At 45.0% G+C, this 19,140-nt stretch overlaps 1 long non-coding RNA gene across 1 annotated transcript; it reads left to right on the top strand.

Moving 5' to 3' along the window:
• Positions 1 to 200: 200 nt before the first annotated feature.
• LOC140463739 (uncharacterized) lies at positions 201 to 17,394 on the top strand. Its single transcript, XR_011954766.1, has 4 exons — positions 201 to 308; positions 2,968 to 3,050; positions 4,780 to 4,879; positions 17,297 to 17,394. It is a non-coding gene; the product is annotated as an uncharacterized lncRNA (long non-coding RNA).
• The last annotated feature ends 1,746 nt before the right edge of the window (positions 17,395 to 19,140 follow it).

The following is a 19,140-nucleotide window of genomic DNA, read 5'->3' as shown; positions in this document are numbered from 1 at the left end:
GCGGCCCAGCCCCTGACCATGTGCTGCTCTATTATCAGATTACTTTTTTCTTGAATATTTTTGACAGTTAAGAATTATTTTTTTTCCAATAAGCAAGTGTATGTTCCTTCCATTTCTGCACTATCAAATTCTGCACCATTTTCATTCCCTGTAATCTATTTTGCACTCCTTGAAACATCAACTGTGTTTCTCCTTCCACAGATACCAGTGATTAATGCCAAAGCCCTGTTGCCTGTGGAGAGGGTGATGTTTGACTTTCTTGTACAGCTGCAGTTTGTGTGGTGGAGGTGCTTCCACAATGTGGTTGGGTAAGAGACATTGCAGATTATTCATTACAGCAACATTTGAATATTTGAAGATAATGTCCAAATCAAGAACAGTTTGTAGTTTTATTATCATGCTTATAATTTCACAAAAATACTATTGAGAGTTTAGATATAAGGCCAGAGATGGAGATATTAGGTCAGGTGATCAAAAGCATTGCCAAAAAGCAGATTTTGAGGGATGTCTTAAAGGTGGAAAGCAGACCTGTGAGGTTTTGTCTGCAAATTCCAGACCATGTTGCTTTAGCAACTGTAGAATCAGCCACACAGTTGAAGTAATGAATTAACAAATCGTTGGGAGTCTCAAAGAAAATGGGTTGTTGAGGTCTCAAAAGATGTGTGGTGCAGGGAGCTAGGGATGATCACAGCCAGGAATCAAATCAAGAATGAGAATTTTAAATTGTTGTCGCTTATGAATATGAGCCTTTTGATGGATGAACATGTTTGGGGAGAATTGAGCATGTGGGCGATAGAGCTTTTCTTTTTTCTTGAGATTACAGGAAGGTTGAATTTGGGAGGCTGGCCAGGAGTGTGTTTGGATAATTAAGTCTGGAGATAACACACGATGTACGAGAGTTTCAGTGTATGAGCTGGGTTGAGGGTGGAATCAGCTAGAAATAGTGGTGTTGGAGTGGGACTGGGCTGTCACTCTCATCTCACCTCTGGGATTCAGCTGGTTGTCAGGTTGTGAATCAGGGCGGTAACACAATAGGGATCTGAGTGGCCACGATGGAGCCTAAAATGAGTGTCACTCAGCTGGCTGTTGCTGAGCAGCTGCTGCTTGATAGCCCTGTTGATGAATACTTCCATCACTTTACTGCTGATCGAGTGTGGACTGACAGAGGGAAATTTCCTGGGTTGGATTTGCCCTGTGTTTTTGTGTTGAACTTCCCTGGGTAATGTTCCACATTGTCAGTCGATGCCAGTGCTGGAGCGGTACGTGGCTTGGTGGGTGGCAAGTTCTGGAGCACAAGCTATCAGTATTATTGCCAGAATGTTAGCAGGACCCATAGCCTTTACACTACTTAACCATTTCTCAATATTGTTCGAACTAAATTGAACTGGCTTAAAGCTTACATCTGTGACGTTAGGAACCACTGGAGAAGGCTGACATGGATCATCTCACTTTGCATCTGGCTGAAAATTGCTGCAAATACTGTCATCTTATCTTTTGCATGGATGTATGAAATCCCTCCATCAGTAAGGGTGGGAATATCTGTGGTGCTTCCTGCAATGAGTTGTTTAATTGTCCATGACCATTCACAACTGGATGTGGCAGAACTGCAGAGCTCTGATCTGATCCATTGATTGTTGGGATTACTTAGCTCTGTTGCTTGCTGCTGATGCTGTTTGATATGCAGATAGTCCTGCTTGGTAGCTTCATTAGGTTGGCACTTCATTTTTAGGTATGCCTGGTGCTGCTCATGGCATGCCGTCCTTTCCTGTCCATTGTGATGGGTGAGTGCGGGATGTACAAACCCATGAGATTACAGATTATGCTGGAGTACCGTTCTGCTGCTGGTGTTATCCCACAGTGCCTCAGGGAGATCCAGTTTGAGTTCCTACATCTGTCCCATTTAGCACGGTGATGGTACCACTCGGCACAATGGAGGTTTCTGCCAACTTTAGGGTGAGTCTTTGTCTCCAAAAAGACTGTGGGATGGTCGATCTTACCAATACTGTCATGGACAGATGCATTTGCAGTTGGTAGGTTCATATTGATAAGATCTAGTATGTTTTTCCCTCTTGCTGGTTCCGTTACCGCCTGCTGCAAACCCAGTTGAGCAGCTATGTCCTTGAGGACCCGACCAGCTCAGTCAGTAATCCTGCTGCTGAGCTGCTCTTGGTAGAGGACATTGAAATCCTGTACCCAGAGTAGGCTTGTCACCATTTTATTGACTCAGTGCTTCCTCAAAGTGGTGTTCAACGTGGAGGAGCACTGATTCATCAGCTGTGGGAGCACGGTACGTGGTAATCAGCAGGAGCCATGAGACTTCTGGTGTCCAAAGTCAATGCTGAGTACTCCCAGGGCAAATGTTTCCTGTGTGTACACTGCTGTGCCATCACCTCTGCCTGGTCTGTCCTGCTGGTGGGACAGGACATATCCAGAGATTTCAGGAGAAAGTGAAGACTGCAGATGCTGGAGATCAGAGTCGAGAGTCTGGTGCTGGAAATGAACAGCAGGTCAGGCTGATGAAGGGCTTAGACTCGAAACATCGATTCTCCTGCTCCTCGGATGCTGCCTGACCTGTTGTGCTTTTCCATCATCACTCTCTCTATCTAGGGATGGTGATGGTGGTGTCTCGCCATTATCTGTAAGGGATTACTCTGTGAGTATGACTATGTCAGGCTGTTCCTTGACTAGTCTGTGAGACAACTCGCCACGTTTTTGGCACAAAAAAACCAGATGTTAGTGAGCAGGATGTTGCAGAGTCGAGAGGGCTGATTCTGGGTTGTATTTTCTAATGCCTTGTTAGATGCCAAGTGGTACATCCAGTTTCATTCCTTTGTTGAGATTTTGCAATGATTAATACAGTGAGCAGCTTGTTGGCCAACTGTCAGGTTGGCAGGACTTTTTTCGCCATTGACAATGGTTCCATGGAGATCAGGAGATTCCTAATTTGTTATTTTTTCTTGAATTCAGATTCTACCATCTGCCGAGCTGGGATTCGAACAAGGACTTCAGTTGTACATTTTAATATTCTGGATAAAAGTTAAATACATTAGGTTTGTTCACTTATTTTAAATATCACTAACGCAGGTTTTATTTCTTTGTAAAACACTGTTCATCATCCTGTCTCCTTCATCCTTCCCTCCAACACCAAGAGCAAGGAGCACATTGAGTTTCTCTGTCACTAAGACTGAGACAATCCGATCAGCTACCTCTGCTGCTTCTCTCCCTCCCACTAGCCCACTGAGACAAACTGCCTCACATGGTGTTCCTGATTTTTGTCCCGTCTTTCTCCAGTCTCTTGTCAAGCCTTATCAGAGCTCACCTTGATCTTTTACTAGTCTCGCTAAACTACAGACATTCCAATTCTGTTTCCTCCTCATCACTCCCCCTCCCCAATTCACAGGTATTGTTCCTTGTTCTGTCTGTCTTTTCTGGTTATGTCTTTCTCATCCATTCTGCAAAAAAAAAACTAACATTTGACCTCACCATCATTTGTAAATCCTGCTCCATCTCCACTCTCCCTTTCCTTTCTGAATTCCTTGTATTTGGTGTCCCTCAAGGATCTATCCTTGGTCCCTCCTGTTTCTCACCTCCGCACTGGCAGGAGGTGACATCGTCCAAAAGGACAGTGTGAGGTTTCACATGTACACTGACGATGTCCAGCTCTCCCTCCCCACCATCCCTCTCCATTGCTCCACTGTTACTCAGTTACCAAACTGCTTATCACATTCCCACTACTCGATTAACTGCAATTTCCTCCAAGAAACATTGTTGCGGTTAAACCCATTACCTTCAGTTGCTATTACAAATTCCTTTCCCTTACTGCTGAGTCCCTCCCTCTCACTGGGTGCAGTCTGAGACAGAACTAGACTCTTCATAACATTGCTGTCATATCTGTAACCCCAAGGTGACCTTCTGATCAGACATCTACACAATCACAAACACCAGGAATTCCAATCTCTAAAACGTTGCTTGTCTCCACCTCGCCCCAGCTCCATTGCTACTGAAACCCCTTACCCGTGTCGGTGTTGCCTTAAACTTGATGAATCTGAAACAGAACCCTTGATTCCGTGACTGACCCAGAACCTGCTAGCTGTCAGTGTTTCCTGCACAATTACCCCCTGGTCCCTTTGTGGTCTAGCTTTCTTCAGTTTCCACCATGGAAATAGCACTCTTTTTTTTATTATTATTATCTCCTCCAACACGACCAACTTCCCATTTTCCCAAATTATACTCCATCTGACTACTTGTTCCCCCTTCTCCTGTGCATCTCTCACTCTTCACAATCCTCTTAGAACTTTACAATTATGCCTTTTCTAGGAGTTCCCCCACCACCCCCCAATTCTTCTAAACATTTACTGGGAGTCCTGGGCAGTGGGAAGCATGCAGAGTTGCTCTGTTTTTAGAGATACTCTATAGGAGGAGCTTGCTGCCCATTGGTCAGAATGGAGGTAACTTGCCCATCAAGCTGCATGAGCATTTCACACCCCATGACTTATTGATGAGGCACAGCAGCAGCACGGAAGGAAAGAAAGAAAAGGAAACCAATCCTGCTCTCCACATCTCACTGCCTCGTGGAATATTCTGTCCCACGTGTCAAAGATCTGTCCTGTTCAGTCACATGAAGTCCCATGGTGAAAACTCCTAGAAACCCACATAGATTTCCCCCTGAACTGACTGCTGACCTCCACAACGGATAATGTATTCCAGTCATCCTGGGCCAGGAGGTGCGAGTTTCTAACCTGAACTGACAGTAATGGATTTTATAAACTTGTATTACAGGATACTACAGGTGGACATTCAGATGGTAATCTCAGTCATTGTAACACCAAACTCTGATTGAATTAGTCAATTCATCAAGACCTGGAAATTCACATTGTGTGTGAGTATTGTATTCCATCTGAATCCCATTTGCTGCATAAAAGTTCTCCTTTGAATCTTCCCAAACCTTTAATGTGTGTCCTGTAATCCTTGTATAATGAGCTGATGGGTGTAAGGTTTATTATTATTACGTGTAACTTTTCTAAACCCCTCTGTCACAGCTCCTCTCAATTTCCTTTGCTACAAGGAGAACACCTCAGTTTCCCCAAACCCCTGATTCCCCAATGTCTGTTTGCTGTCTATAAGGTACATTTCAGGATTTTATTGGAACATTCTCCACTTGCCTGCATCAGTGCAGCCCACAACACTATTAAATAAAGTGAACATCCTCCAGGACAAAGCACTGTGCCTGAGTGGTGTCCCATCCACCACCTTCAGCATTCCCTCTCCCCACCCCAGAGACACAGTGGCATCACTGTGTAAAAGGTAAAGGCAGCATTGTCCTACCAGACCATAGGGCTGCGCTGTCATTAGGGAGGAAACTGGAGCACCTGGAAGAAACCCATGCAGACAATGGGAGAATGTGCAAGTCCCACAGAGACAGTTGTCCAAAGCTGGAATTGAACCTGGGGCCTTGGCAGCAGTGTTAATCACTGAGCCACTGTGCCACCCTAAAATTGTAATTTGATTCACAACTACCACTTCCTCTGATAGTTCATTCCACACACAAACCATTATCTGAACAAAAATAAAAAAACCCAAACGCCTTTTTAAAGCCGTTCTGCTGTCACCTTAAAAGGTATGTACCCAATCTTGAATCGCGTCCCATCCTGGAAAGGACACCTGCTGTTCACATTACTGATACCAACCCTCCATGATTTGAGAAACATCTCAGCTTCCTGCGCGCCAGTGAAAGAAGTTGCAGCCTATCCAGCCTCTGCTTATAATTCAAACTATCCATTCCCATCAACATCCTGGTAAATCTCTTCTCAATCAGCTCCAGCTACATAATGTCCTCCCAATATCAGCATGACCAGAACTGGACACAGAATTCCAGAAAAGGCCTCCCCAACATCCAAAATAACGTCCCAACTCTTGTACTCCAAAGGTCTGAGCAATGAAGGCAAGTGTGCTAAGCACCTTCCTAACCACCCTGTCTACATGTGACACAGACTTGAAAGGCCCGAACCCCTCGGCCTCTTTGTTCCATATCACTACTCGAGGCCCTGTCTTTAATTAGTGTAAGTCTGCCCTCGTTTGTTTCATCAAGATGTAATATTTTACATTTATTCCAATCCAGAAATCCCAAAAAACCCTGAGCATTAAAGACAGTAGGAGTATACTTAAGAGGGAAATCAGGAGGGCAAAAAGGGGACATGAGATAGCTTTGGCAAAGGGTTATGAATAATCCCGAGGGTCTTTATAAATACATTAAGAACAAAAGGGTAACTCGAGAGATTAGGGCTCCTCAAAGATCAGCAAGGCAGCCTACGCCGTGGAGCTGCAGGAGATGGGAGAGATAAACACTGATGCAAAACATTCAGTTAGTACTGTGGAGAAGGACAAGGGCAATATAGAATTTGGGGAAGTAGATGTCGACATGTTGAAAATATCCAGCTTACAGAGGAGGACGTGCTGCGTGTCTTGTAACCCATAAAGCTTAGTTAATCCCCAGCACCTGATTAGGTGTACCCTAGAACTCTGTGGGAAGCTGGGAATATGCTTGCTGGGCCTCTTGCTGAGATATTTGTATCATCGATTATCACAGGTGAGATGGCGAAAGGTTAGATGTTGGTTAACGTGGTGCCGCTATTTCAGAAAGGTGATAAGGACAAGCCAGGGAACTATCGACCGGTGAGCCTGACATTGATGCTGGGCAAGTTGTTGGAGGGAATCCTGAGGAACAAGATGCGCGTGTATTCTGAAAAGCAAGGACTGATTAGTGATAGTCAGCATTACTATGTGTGTGGAAAATCATGTCTCACAAAATTGATTGAGTTATTTGAAGATGTATCAAAGAGGATTGATGAGGGCAGAGAGGTGGATATGATCTGTGGAATTCAGTAAGGCGCTCGACAAGGTTCCCCATGGAAGACTGGTTAGCAAGGTTAGATCTCATGGAATATAGGGAGAAGTAGCCGTTTGGATACAGAACTGGCACAAATGTAGAAGGCAGGGTGGTGGTGGAGGGTTGTTTTTCAGATTGGAGACATGTGACCAGTGGAGTGCCGCAAGGATCGGTGCTGGGTCGACTACTTTTCGTCGTTTATATATATGATTTAGATATGAGCATAGGAGGTATCGTTAGTAAGTTGGCAGATGACACCAAAATTGGAGGTATCATTGACAGCGAAGAGGGTTACCTCCAATTACAACAGGATGTTGTTCAGATGGGTGAGAAGTGGCAGATGGAGTTTAATTCAGATAAATGTGACGTGCTGCATTCTAGAAAAGCAAATCTTAACAGGACTGATAACTTCGTGGCAAATTCCTAGATAGTATTGATGAACAAAGATATCTTGCAGTGCAGGTTCATATTTCCTTGAATGTAGAGTTGCAGGTAGATAGGATATTGAAAAAAGTGTTTGGAATACATTCCTTTATTGATCAGAGCATTGAATATAGAAGTTGGAAGGTCATGTACAGGACATTGGTTAGGCCTCTTTTGGAGTATTGTGTGCAATTCTGTTCTCCATCAATAGGAAGGATGTTGTGAAACTTGAAAGGGTTCAAAAAAGATTTACAAGGATATTGCCAGGGTTGAAAGGTTTGAGCTGCAGGAAGAGAGCAAAAAGGCTGGGGCTTTCTTTCCCTGGAGCATCAGAGGCTGAGGGGTGACCTCCGTAGAGGTTTATAAAATCATTAGTAGCATGGATAGGGTAAACAGACAAGGTCTTTTCCCTGAGTAGGAGAGTCCAGAAATAGAGAGCATAGGTTGAGGGTGAGAGGGGAAAGATATAAAAGGGAACTAAGGAGCAACTTTTTCACGCATAGTGTGGTGCATGTATGGAATAAGCTGCCAGAAGAAGTGGTGGAGGCTGACAATTATAGCATTTTAAAGGCATTTGGATACTTGACATGAATAGGAAAGATTTAGAGGGATATGGCCCAGGTGCTGGCAAGAGGGATAAGATTAGGTTCGGATATCTGGTCAGCATGGACAAATTTGACCGAAGGTTCTGTTTAGTGCTGTTCATCTGTGACTCACAGCTCAGTCGGTTTCGGTCTCTTCAAAGGTAAATCTTAGTCTGTTTTATTTTAGTAAAGCTACAACAATCAGTAGGGCGACGGTTTATATCTTTAAATACACATCTTATGATACTTTGATTCAGTTTTTTAATATAAAATATTGGTACTAATTTATTCTAGAGTAGTGTTTTGTAAAGCTGTAAGACCGTGTGCCTTTTTCTGGGTCTGTGGACTGTTAAGGTGCAGAGATGGCCATTCGTACAGTGATGTGCTCTTCCAGTTGTATTTAGGAGATTAAGGAAAGTTTGTGATCCTGATTGTCTGCAGGAAGTGAGGATGCAATTCCTGTAGGATTTCATGGATCAGATGGAGCGATGGTTAAAGGTAATGAAGACTTTACAGGAGCCGGGGGGTGTGATAGGTGGCAGTTTCAGAAAGGTAGGAAAACTGCTGATCCAGTCGGGTAGACGGGTTTCCTCTCAGAAAGGGAGGAGTGGAGGGCAAGTAGTGCAGGAGTCTCCTGTGGTTATTTCCTTCTCAAACAAGTATACTGTTTTGGAAAGCATCGGGGGTCATAGACTCTCAGGGGAATATCGCACTGACAGCCAAGTTACTAGTGTAATGTGAGGTATATCAGGTTCCACGTGATCGATGGTGATAGGGGGCTCTCTGGTCTGCAGCACAGACTGCAGTTTCTGTAGCTAACAGTGAGAAATCAGAATGGGGTGATCCCTCCCTACTGTCTAGATGAAGGATGGCTCTGAGGGTGCAGAATATTCTGAAAGGGAAGAATGATCAGTGGGAGTTCGCTGTACATTGGGATCAATGACATAAGAGAAAAGGATGAAGTCCTGATGCGAGAAGGCAGGCAAGGGCAAGGCACAGAATGAGGTAGGACTGACAAGGTACAATAGACAACAGGTACAGGAATAGGCCATTCTGCCCTTTGAGTAAGCACCACCACTCATTATGATCATGGCTGATCATCCACAATCAGTATCCTGTTCCTGCCTTATCTCCGTGACACTTGATTCCATTATCTTTAACAGCTCTATCCATCTCTTTCTTGAAAGTAACCAGAGACTTAGCCTCCACTGCCTTCTGGAGCAGAACATTCCCTGTGTCCACTACTCTCTGGGTGAAGACGTTTCTCCTCAACTCTGTTTTAAATGGCCTCTCCCTTATTTTTAAACTGTGTCTTCTGGTTCTGGACTCCCCCATCCATGGAAACATGCTTCCTGCCTCCAGAGTGTCCAACCCTTTAATAATCTTGTAGGTCTCAAACAGATCCCCTCTCATTCTTCTAAATACAAGTGAATACAAGCTCAGTCGCTGCAATCTTTCAACATATGATCATTCTGCCATTCCGGGAATTGACCTCGTGAACCTACCCAACACTCTCTCAATAGCCACAATGCTCTTCCTCAAATGTGGAGACCAAAACTGCACACAATACTCCAGGTACGGTCTTACCAGGGCCCTGTACAGCTGCAGAAGGACCTCTTTGCTCCTATACTCAATTCCTCTTATTATGAAGGCCAGCATGCAGTGAGCTTTCTTCACTACCTGCTGTATCTGCATGCTGGCTTTCATTGACTGATGTACAAGAACACCTAGATCTCGGTGTACTTCCCTTTTACCAAACTTGACTCCTTTTAGATAGTAATCTGCCTTCCTGTTCTTGCCTCCAAAGTGGATAACCACACATTTATCCACATTAAACTGCATCTGCTATGTATCCATCCACTCACCTAGCCTGTCCAAGTTAACCTGTATTCTCATAACATCCTCCTCACATTTCACCCTGCCACCCAGCTTTGTGTCATCAGCAAATTTGCTAATATTACTTTTAATGTGTTCATCTATATTATTAAAGTATATTGTAAACAGCTGCGGTCCCAGCACCGAATCTTGTGGTACCCCAATAGTCACTGCCTGCCATTCCGAAAGGAAGCGTTTATCGCTATTCTTTGCTTCCTGTCAGCCAGCCAATTTTCAATCCAAGTCAGTATATTCTCCTTTGTAAATCCATGCTGACTCTGACGAATCCTATTACTGCTATCCAAATGAGCCATAATTTCATCTTTTGTAATTGACTCCAGCATCTTTCTCACCACTGACATCAGGCTAACCGGTCTATAATTCCTTGTTTTCTCTCTCCCACCTTTCTTGGAAAGTGGGACAACATTAGCTACCCTCCAATTTGACTACATCTCCTGATTCTGTGTCTCCCACTTCACAAGGGGCTGAACGTCATCCCTCACCAACAGGGCCATCCCATCAGTCTCTCCTTTTGATAGCACTGCACTGCATTTATGTCAATGCAAGAGGTTTGACAGGGAAAGCAGATGAGTTTAAGATATGGTCTTGAACATGGGACTGGATTATAGTGGGTGTTACAGAAACGTGGTTTAGGTTGGACAGGACAGGTAGCTTAATGTTCCAGGGAATAGATGTAAGAGGAAGGATAGAAAGGGGGATAAGAGAGAAGGTGGAATGGTGTTTTTGATGAGGGATAACATTATTGTTGTACTTAGGGAGAATATTCATGGGAGTTCACCCGGTGAAATTACTTGGGTGGAACTAGGAAATAACAGGATGATCACCTTATTGAGGTTGTCTGTGTGGGTTTGGTCTGGGTGCTCTGGTTTCTTCCCACAGTCCAAAGGTGTGCAGGTTGGGTGGATAATCCAGGCTGAATTGCCCATATTGTTCAGGGATGTGCAGGTTGGGTAGATTGGCCATGTGAAATTGCCTACAGTGTTCAGGGATGTCAGGCTAGGTGGATTGGCCATGGGAAATGCAGTGTTACAGGGGTAAGGTAGGAGGCTCTGAGGGTCAGTGTGGATGTGATGGGCCGAATGGCCTGCTTCCACACTTGACCAGATCTAAACGTTGGTGTTCAAAATTGGACAAAGGTGAATTTTGATGGTACAAGGCGAGAACTTTCAATATTTCTTTGCAACCCCCAGGTAAAGGGACGGCTGGAAAGTGGGAACGTAAGAACAGAAGGAATAGGAGCAGGAGTAGGCCATCTGGCCCCTCAAGCCTGCTCTGCCATTCAATAAGATCAGGGCTGATCTTTTCATGGCCTCAGCTCCACTTTCCTGCTCTCTCACCATAACCCTTAATTCCTTTCCTGTTCACAAATCTTGAAGACATTCAAGTTGATAACGTCAACTGCTACACTCAGCAGGGAATTCCACAGATTCATAACCATTTAGCAGAAGAAGTTCCTCCTCAACTCTGTCCTAAATCAGAGACCCCCTTATTTTGACGCTATGCTCTCGAGGCTGATCTGCCCCCCAATGGAAATAACCTCCCTTCTTCTATCTTATCTATTCCCTTCTTAATTTTATTTTTTCCAATGCAGCCTCCCATTCTTCTAAATTCCAACAAGTATAGTCCCAGTCTATTCAGTCTCTCCACATACACCAACCCTCTCAACTCCCGACTCAAACTAGTGACCCTCCTCTGCACCCCCTCCAGTGTCAGTACATCTTTGCTAATGTAAGGGGACCAAACCTGTACACAGTACTCCAGGTGCGGCCTCACCAGCACCCTGTACAGCTGCAGCATAACCGTCGCTCTAGCAAGGAAGGTCAATAGACTCTTCACCATCTCTTTTAGTCCCCTGGAATGCATTCCATTACGGCCAGGAGACCCATGTACATTTGGGCAATTATCTTTCCCAACACGACCTCTTTACTGAGAATGACAGTTTCCATATCCTCATCTGCCATTGACTCCATAGGCCTGTGAAAATGAGACAACAAGAGTACATAGACAGTATGTTCCTGTTAAGGCCAAGTCTGGTAGGTGTAGAGAATGCTGTGTGTCTAGAAAAATTGAGGGTCTGGTCAAAAAGATGGAGGGATATGGCAGGTACAGACAGCTGGGTTTGAGTGAATCCCTCGGAGTATAGGGGCAGTAGGAGTAAACTTGAGGGAAAACAGGAGGGCAAAAAGGATACATGAGAGCTTTGGGGGAAAGAGGTTTAAGGACAATCCAAAGAGATTCTACAAAACACGAAGGACAAAAGAGTAACCAGGCAGAGAATGGGGATCCTCAAAGATCAACAAGACTGTCTGTGGAACCACAGAAGGTGGGAGAGATACTATCCGAGGATTTCATGTCAGCTTTTACTGAAAGAGGATATGGAAGCTAGAGACTTTGGAGAAATAAATAGTGATAACTTGACAACTGTCCATATTACAGAGGAGGTTGTACTGGATGTCTTATACATAAAGCTGACTAAATCTGTGGGACCTGATCAGGTGTATCCCAAGTCTTTATGGGAAGTTAGGGAAGTGATTGCCGGGCCCCTCACTGAGATATTTCTATCACCAATAGCCACAGGTGAGGTGCTGCAAGACAGGCCCCATTATTTGAGAAAGTGATGAGGAAAGGAACAATACACCGGTAAGCCTGAAGTTAGTGGCAGACAAGGTGTTGGAAGGAATTCTGAAGGACAGGTTTATATGTAATTGGAAAGGTAAGAAGTGATTAGGGATAGTTAGCATGGCTTTGTACACTAACTTGGACTTCAGAAAGACACTCAAAAAGCTTCCACATAACAGGCTGGTTAACGAGTTAGACACCATGGGATACTGAGAGAGCCAACTATTTGAATACAAATTGGCTGGAAGGTTGGAGACGGAGGGTAGTGCTTTTCGGACTGGAGGCCTGTGATGAGCAATATGGTATAAGGATCGGTGTTGGGTCCACTGCTTTTCATCATTTACATCAATGATTTCTATGTGAATATATGAGGTATAGTTAGTGGGTTTACAATAGACATCAAAATTGGAGGTGCACTGGACAGTGAAGAAGGTTACCTCAGAGTACATTGAGACTTCAATCAAATGGGCTGAGGATTATCAGATTGAGTTTATTTCAGATAAATGTGAGGTGCTCCATTTTGGAAAAGCAAATGAGGGCAGGAATTATACACTTAATGCGAAGGTCCTGGGGAATGTTGCTGAACAAAGAGACCTTGAAATGCAGGTTCATAATTCCTTGAAAGTGGAATCATAGGCAGAGAAGTGAAGAAGGTGTTTGGTGTACTTGCCTTTACTGGTCAGTGCATTGAGTAGTGGAGTTGGGACGCCATTTTGCGGCTGCACAGCACATTGATTCAGCCACTTCTGGAATTCTGCTTTCAGTCCTGGTCTCCCTGCTATCGGAATGATATTGTGAAACTTGAAAGGGTTCAATAAAGATCCGCAAAGATGTTGCCAGGGTTGAGGGTTCAAGCTCTATAGTTAGAGGCTGAATAGGCTGGGGTTGTTTTCCCTGGAGCATCGGATACAATTGTGAGGGGCATGGATAGGGTGAAATCCCAGGGTCTTATTCCCAGGATATGTGAGTCCAAAGCTTGGGGGCACAGGCTTCATGTGTGTGGGAAAAGATTTAAAAGGGATCTAAGGAGCAATGTTTCTAGCTGAACATGGTACGTGTATGGAACGAGCTGCCAGAGGAAGTGTGGAGGCTGGTACAATTACCCAATTATGCCTTTGAGATGGTATGTGATTAGCAAAAGTTTAGAAGGATAGCTGGCATATGGGATGGGATTAATTTAGGATATCTGGTCAGCATGGACATGTTGGATCGAAGGGTCTGTTTCTCTGCTGTACATCTTTATGGCGCTACTAAAATTAAGATGGGTTTCTCTTTTATGGAGAGTTAGCAGAAGTTCAGATAATTCTCCTTGGAGCTGAGAAGGTTAAGCAGTGATTTCGACCAGAAGCAGATTTGTTTCCAGGATATTTAATTTCCAGAGAGACAGAGGGAGAAATTATTAACATCACAATTTTTAGTAACTACCTTCAGGTAACTAGCAAATAATGCAGTTTAAAAATGTGAAGATTATTTTACTCACTACATTCTGAGCATCTGGAACAGTTTGACCGACAGCTGGATGCAGATTCAGTAGGTATTGTCAAAACAAATTTGGAATTTAACTTTTTTAAGGAAGGATTTGGAGGACTACAGACAAATGGGAGGTGAGTTGGGATAGACTGGCACCATCTCCAGAAGGGGAGAGTACAACCCTATTGGGCTGAATAGCCCCAAACCCCTGTGCTCGGTAACTGCCCCATTCACTGTGAATGATGAAGCTCATCCCAGGGCAGAGTCATAGAGACCTGCAGCATGGAATTAGACCCTTTGGTCGAACTGGTCCATGCCGACCAGATATCCCAACCTAATCTAGTCCCATTTGCAAACACTTGGCACATATCCCTCTACGCCCGTCCTATTCACAAACCCATCCAGATGCCAAATGGTGTAATTGTACCAGTCTCCACCACTTCTCTGAACAGAAGATTCCATACACAGCAATCTCAGTGTGAAAAAAGTTGCCTCTTGAGTCCCTTTTAAATCTTCCCCCTCTCACCTTAAACCTACACCCTCTCGTTCCAGACTCCCCCACCCCAGAGAAAAGACCTTGTCTATTTTTCCCGTCCATACTCCTCATGATCTTATAAAGCTCTGAGGTCACCCCTCAGCATCTGATGCACTTGGGAAGAGCCCACTCATGTCACAATGGGGCCCGGGTGATTGACAGCAGCTTCAGACCAATAGGAGAATTGGCGTGATCCTCCAGCCAATTCGAGTGAATTGGAGTGGGTCCAGCAGGCCAACACGTGGCCATAAGCTGTGCAGGCGCAGTGTCACGGTGAGGAGGGACCTAGTGAGTGTGAAGGGAGTGGGAGAGACTACAAAGTCTGGGGAAGAAATGGAGCTATTGTGGACTGGGCGGGTATATCAACGTATGGTTTTAGGCTGCTAGACCTGAATTAGAAGTTCCAGGGTAAATTAGAACCAAAAGAACTGCGGATGCTGTAAATCTCACACAATAACCAAAAGGTACTGGTAAAGCTCAGCAGCATCTGTGAAGTGAAATCAGAGTTGATGTTTGGATCTGCTGACTCTTCCTTAGAACTGATGTTACTGAAAAGAAATGTCGGTTTATATGCAGAAGGTAGGAGTTAAGGAGAAAATGATAGGAGGTGATAGAGTCCAAAGAGAGAGATAGGAGCAGTTGGACAAAGGAGTGGATAACGATCTGGCTGGGGGAGGGTGAATAGCTGTTTATGGGGACTGTTAGTGGCTAACCATAGGTAGTGTGTAATGGCAGGCTGTAATAACCAAGGCCTGCTGTGTGCGTTAAGAGGCTAGGGTGCTAGGACATTGGAGAGTTCAGGACGTAAAATTATTGAATTTGATACGAGGGCTCGATGGGTGCAGGGTCCCCAAGTAGAAGATGAGGTGTTGTTCTTCCAGCTTGCGTTAACGTGTGGCGCTGGAAAAGCACAGCAGGTCAGACAGCATCTCAGGAGCAAGAGAATCGACGTTTTGGGCATATTCCTTTCATCGGGAATGCCAGGATTGGGGAGGGGGAGTAGTAAGAGGGCTGAGCAATAAATAAGAGCGTGGCGTTGGTGGGAAGGGAGCTAGCAAGGCAATGGGTGGATGTAGGTGGAGGGTAATGGAGACAGGGGAGAGTGGATAATTGGAAAGGAAGATGGACAGGTAGGACAGCTCAAGAGGGTGGTGTCGAGTTGGAGGGTTGGATCTGGGATAAGGCAGGGGAGGGGAGATGAAGAAACCTTGATTCTGTGGTTAAAGGGTACCAATGTGGAAGATGAGGTTTCTTCCTCCAGGCATCGGTGGCTGGGATTTGGTGGTGGAGGTGGCCCAGGACTTTCATGTCCTTGGTGGAGTGGGTGGAGATGTTGAAGTGGTCGGCCACAGGATGGTGGGGTTGGTTGGTGCATGCATTGCAGAAATGTTCCCTGAAACATTCTGCAAGTTGGTGTCCTGACTCCCCAGTGAAGAGGAGACCACGTCGAAAGCAAAGGCCGTAATAGGTGAGGTGTTTGGATGTGGAGGAAAATCTCTGCTGGATGTGGAAGGGTCCTTTGGAGGTGAGGGAGGAGGTGTGGTCACAGGTTTTACACCTCTTGCATTGGCAAGTGAAGGGGCTGGGAGTGGGGTTGTTGGGGAGCATGGATCTGACTTGAAATTCACAAGGAATGGTCTCTGTGGAATGCTGAAAGGAATGTAGAGGGAAATATATCTCTAGTGGGATCTGATTGTAGGTGGTGTAGATGGAGGAGGATGACGCATTGTATCTGGGTGGAAGGTGAGAACTGGGGGATTCTATATTTGTTGCTGTTGGAGAGGTGTGGTTCAATGGCAGAGGTGTGGGAAGTGGTGGAGATGGACTGGAGAGTATTGTTGACCACATGGGAGGGGAAATTGCAGTCCATGAAATATAGGGGGGGGGGGTGTGTTTTGCTATTTTTCTTGAGTGTTCTGCCAGCTTGCATCAAGCTTCACTGGAACACTGCAGTAAGCATGAGACATAGATGTTGGCCAGGGAACAGACTCGTGTGTTAAAGTGACAGGCAACTGGAAGCTCAGGGTCTGGTTTTCAGCAGAACGTAGATCATCAGCTGCCATTTCCAGCACCTCCACTGAGATGCTGCCAGACACAGGTTCCTGTCCCCTCCATTAACAGTTATGCTACCCCCCAGCCAGATTGTTATCCACTCCTTTGTCTTTCCAAATGTTACTGTCTCTTTTGGGCTCCATCCCCACCTATTATTTACTCTTCAACCCCTATCTCCTGCAGTCCAAAGATATTCAGGTTAGGTGAATTGGCCCAGCTAAATTTCCCGTAGTGTTCAGGGATGTATAGGTTAGGTGCATTAATCAGGGGAAATGTAGAATAATAGGGTTGGAGAATGAGTTTGGTTGAGAAACTCTTCAGAGGGTGGGTGTGGACTTTTTGGGCCGAATGGCCTGTTACCACACTGTAGGAATTCTAATTTTCCCAGCTGCCCGGTTTGGAGGAAGGGTGACTAGACCTAGAATGACCCTTGGTGTATGCAGGAGGAGGAAACTGGAAAGGGGAGTTGAATCCAGTTTAGACTGAGAGGGTTTAATTACACTCTGAACAGGTCGTTAGGCCTGAATTAGAAGCTCTTGGTCCCACGTTTACAGCAAATGGGAAAATCGCTGTGGCCCTCCGGTCCTGGGTTATGGCCGCCATCTTTATTTGGGGCAAGGTCCAGCGAGGCACATGAACATGTCCTCTTCCTGGGTGGGGGAGGGGTGATTGACAGCGGAGCATTTACACATCAAATACATACCAAGAGAAACTTTTGTCTTTACTGTTCAGCCTGCACTGACTGTGAGTTTTGTTTTGTGAATTCATTTTATAGGACATTAATTGAGAATAATTGAGAAAGGGATCTCAAAAGCAATTTTCTATCATTAGCAGGGTCATCAGGATCTGGATGCCATTGACATTTAACTCTGGAAAGGAGAAAGATGTGTCTGTTCTGTCTGTGGGAAAGTATCTTTTTTTCGAGCAAAAAGCAGAAAGATATTCAAATTTTGTGGTTGGATCACCCTTTGCGTTTGTGTTCTGTTCTGGACCCTGCAGCTGTGGAAGGAGATATTGCCCTGAGAGGGAGCACAGATTTATCCAAATTACACCTCCTCTCTTTGTGGAAAATGTCAGATTTTGTCTCAGTCACCCACTTCATGATGTTAACCTGTAAACTCCTTATTTTCAATTCACTGCAAACATCTCATTAAAATTCCTTATGGACTCAAATTCCAACACCATTTCGCATGGAATGTTCTAGATTCTGACAATTATCTGTTCATCCAGAAACTGCTGAAGTCTACATTGACTCTGGCATTACAAAGGGCTGAATTGAAAGATGAGATGCAGTTCCTCAGCTCCCATTGAGATGCATTGGAACAGTACAGGAGGCTGAGGGCAGTGTAGGTGTGAGAAGGCAATGAAATTGACAGGGCTGCACTGTGAGGGCTGCTTGGCTCAATGAGAGTGTTTTGGAGTTGGTTGTAAACAGAGCGAGGGGAGACAGGGAGAAGGTGAAACCCTCAGCTTCAGTTTTAGTTCAGGCCATTCAGAAATTCACATGGTCCCAATGGGAACAGTCAGTTTGTAAGTGAAACCTGCTGAGTTTGTTTTAAAGAGTTTTTAAAAATATAAAATGTCAGCTTAAGTAAAGATTGGGGCTTTTGATTATAATGGAAATGTTTGAAGGGAAGGAAGGTTTCTCGCTCATTTAAATTCTCTTAATGGGAGTAACTAGCTGAATCTAGAAACACATTGTTACAGGAGACCTCAGTTCTGTGGTGTGCTCCTCCTGTACAATGTGGGACATAAGGGACGCTTTCAGTGTCCCTGACGGCTATGTGTGCAGGAAGTGTGTCCACCTGCAACTGCTTTTCAGACCTGGAGCTGTGAGTGGACTTACTGTGGAGCATCTGCGATACTGAGAATGTGATGAACAGCACGTTTAGTGAGTTAGTCACACTGCAGGTGAGGGTTACACAGGCAGAAAGGGAATGAGTGACTATCAGATCAAATAAAATGCTCAGGAAGGAAGTGCAGGGCTCCCCAGTGATCATTCCCCTTCTCAAACAGATATTGTGTACCGCTTGGGATGCTTTGGGGGGGGTGGACTCTCAGGGGGAATCAGCAACAGCCAGGTTCATGACACCACAAATAGCTCCACTGCACAGAACTGGAGGAAGGAGAATGGCAGAGCTATAGTGACAGGGGATGCAGTAGTCAGGGCCAGAGACAGGTGTGTCTGTGGTCACAGACATGAATCCAGGACCATGGAATTGAACCCAGGTCCATTTATTGATAAGTGCACAGACCAATAAAGGTCAGCGTCCCAAATGCAACCTTCAGCACTTGATCACCCTGAAACTCTACTTTCGAGGGACTGTGCAATTGTTCTGAGCCCTTCAGAGAGATTGAAGGGGATGGGGAGAAAACAGGAACAGGGTTGTGTTGTAGATCTACAAAATAACCGTCACGCTCCACTCTCGGTCTCCCCCCTCTGTCTCCCACCCCCCACCATGCCTCCTCCCCACCATAGGGAAAAGACCCTATCCATGCCCCTACTGATTTTATAAACCTCTATAAGGTCACCCATCGAACTCTGACGCTCCAGGGAAAACAGTGTATTCAGCCTCTACCTGTATCTCAAATCGTCCAACCCTGGCCACATACTTGTAATTCTTTTCAGACCCTTTTCAAGTTTCACAATATTGTTTTGATAGGAAGGAGACCAG

Source organism: Chiloscyllium punctatum, chromosome 38 (genome assembly GCF_047496795.1).
Source record: "Chiloscyllium punctatum isolate Juve2018m chromosome 38, sChiPun1.3, whole genome shotgun sequence".
NCBI lineage: Eukaryota > Metazoa > Chordata > Chondrichthyes > Orectolobiformes > Hemiscylliidae > Chiloscyllium > Chiloscyllium punctatum.
The sequence above is the reverse complement of the archived record's forward strand: the minus strand, read 5'-3'. Positions and strand labels throughout refer to the sequence as shown.